Genomic DNA, 2,912 nt, shown 5'->3' with positions numbered 1-2,912 from the left:
ATTCATGTCCAGCTAATCTTTCTAAAATTTGATCAATAAATGGCAATGGGTAATGATCTTTCTTTGTTACAGCATTCAATTTCCTATAGTCTATACATATTCTCCAACTAGAAGCGACTCTTGTTTGCACTTCTTCTCCTTTCTCGTTTTTTACAACGGTCAATCCCGTTTTCTTTGGCACCACATGTATTGGGCTGACCCATGGGCTGTCTGATATAGCATAAATAAATCCAGCATCTAACCATTTCATGATTTCTGTCTTAACAACTTCCGCCATAATTGGGTTAAGTTTCCTTTGCGGTTGCCTTATAGACTTAGAATTTTCTTCCAAGAAAATTCTGTGTCTACAAGTATTTGGGTTGATATCGTTAATATCACTTAACCTCCATCCAAGAGCATGATCATAGCTTGATAAAGAAGAGATTAATTTCTTCTCTTGATCAGCTGAAAGGGATGATGATATGATTATAGGTTTACTATTACCTTGCTCTAAAAAGTAATATTTTAGGCATGAAGGTAATAGTTTCAATTCAATTTCAGAATGCAAGCCTAATGGTGAGATACTTGAACTGTTAGAATGCAAAAACTGCAAATCACTATCAACAAGAAATAATTCTTCTATACCTTGATTCAAATCATCAAAATAGTACCCGCCATTCTCAAAATCATCATAAGGTGAACATAAATCATGAAAAGGTGAATTATCATCAATTTTTTCATCCTCCACCAACTCAATAAAACAAATGTCATTCCTAGTATCCCTGGGACCTTTCATGAGTTTTGGAATTGAAATCTCAATAGTTTCATTTCCTACTTTCATAGTAACCACCCCTGTATCAAAATCGGCATTAACTCTTGCGGTGGCTAAAAAGGGTCTTCCCAAAATTATAGGAGCATGACAAAGTTTTCCTACTATTTTAATATCTACAACAATAAAGTCTACTGGGAATTTATATCCAGCAACCTGTACAATCACATCTTCCACTACCCCATATGGTTCTCTAATTGATCCGTCCGCCAATTGTAACTCAATTGAAATCGGTTCTAAATCTCCAAATTTAAATTTATCATACAAAGGTTTCGGCATGATATTGACACTAGCACCAGTATCTAATAATGATTTACTAAACACTAGTCCTCCTATTTCACATTTAATCAAAGGAGCTCCTGGATCTTTCTTCTTAATGGGAATATTTTCGGAAATGACCGCACTTATGGTTTCGGATAGTTGTATCCTTGTCTTTTTTCTAGTAGGAGTGCATAGTTCCTTAACATATTTTGCATATGCAGGAATATGCTGGATGGCTTCTGTTATGGGTATAGTGATGGTGGCATTCTTAAATAGCTCAATCAAATTCTCATTAGTTGGTTTTTGCTTAGAAGATTTCAATGCACTCGGAAAAGGTATTGGTGGAGTATAGGCTTTAGGATTAGGATCTAACGTCTTCTTTTCCTCTCCCTCACCTGTGTTCTGTCCTACTATTTCTTCATCCTCATCCTTTTCTTCATCATCCTTTTCTATGATTTTTCCATTCCTAAGTTTAGATATTGCATTCACTTTTTCACTATCATCATTCATTTCAAGGGGATCATGTGTATACTCATAAAAGGAATCAGAGAATGTGATATTAGAAATACCATTATCAATAATAGATGAGATATTCCTAGGATTAATGAGAGGTTGAGTAGGAAGTTGACCTGAATTTTCCATCTTAGGAATTGTTTCTTCTATAGTACCTTGAATTCTCATATTGGCTTGATTCCATCTAGCTTCTTGACTTCTTTCTAGCGACTCCATCCTTCTCATCATGAGTTGCCTTTCTTCTTCATATCTCCTCCTTTCTTCTTCATACCTCCTTTCCCTTGCTTCAGTATCTTCCTGCATTTTTCTCAACATTTCCATTATAGAGGCGTTATTTTGATCAAAACCTTGATTTGGTTGAGATTTATAAGGCCGATAACTATTCATGGTATGATCTTGATCTTGATGAGGTATTCTGGGCTTGAACTGTTGCCTCTGTTGGTATGGATTATTGTTTGCATTGCTCCATTGTTTCTGCCCAAATGATGACTTATGTTGCCATTGAGATGGCCCCGCTTGCTGTCCTCCTACAACATTCAAATCTTCTAATTGTGAAGGGTTAGTATAATTCAAATTAGAACTTGACCCACCCTGCTGAGGCAACCCAACACTATTAACTGATTGACCTTGCTTAAAAGGAGCTAATGCATCACTTAAAATACACTTAAAATTTTCAGCAATATCCACTAATGATTCTTTCACCTCTCTTTCAAGTTTTTCAATCCTTTTTTCATTGTCCATACCTTTTGCTTCGAGAATACCACCTCGTTTCCCAGGTGCATCTCTTGCATTGTATGTGCAACTTTGCCTAAATGCCCAATCCTCCACAAGGTCCTCTAAGATTTTAAAGGATTTATCTGCCCTAGTGTTAATGAAACTTCCTCCACTAGCTATATCTATTAGTTGTTTATCTTGATAGTCTAATCCTCCATAAAAAATTTGTGCTAACTCATAATCAGGAATTCCATGGTGAGGACATTTTCTGATTAATGACATAAAACGTTCCCATGCTTCACCTAAGGTGTCATTTCCTTGACAGAAATCTCTTATAGCCTTTTTCAATGCATTAGTTTTACCGTAGGAAAAATATCTATTAAGAAAACAAGATTGTAATTCATTCCATGATTTAAATTCTTTACCAGTCCCCATGAACCACTCATGAGCTCTATCCTTTAATGGAAATTGGAAGAGTTGAAGCTTGATAAAGTCTTGTGGTACTCCTGCAAAATGATAAGCTCCACAAAGATTAGAAAAATGATCCAAAAAATTATAAGGTTCTTCCGTAATAAAACCATGAAAAGTGGGTAGTTGATTTATCATTGCTGGATCC

General features: G+C 35.6%; 1 pseudogene; it reads left to right on the top strand.

Annotated features, from left to right (window-relative positions):
* The first annotated feature begins 2,543 nt into the window (after nucleotides 1–2,543).
* LOC144709950 (small nucleolar RNA R71) lies at nucleotides 2,544–2,637 on the top strand (annotated as a pseudogene).
* The last annotated feature ends 275 nt before the right edge of the window (nucleotides 2,638–2,912 follow it).

This window comes from Wolffia australiana, chromosome 11 (assembly GCF_029677425.1).
Source record: "Wolffia australiana isolate 7733 chromosome 11, ASM2967742v1".
In the NCBI taxonomy this organism is placed as follows: Eukaryota; Viridiplantae; Streptophyta; class Magnoliopsida; order Alismatales; family Araceae; genus Wolffia; species Wolffia australiana.
This window is presented reverse-complemented; position numbering and strand designations above follow the sequence as displayed.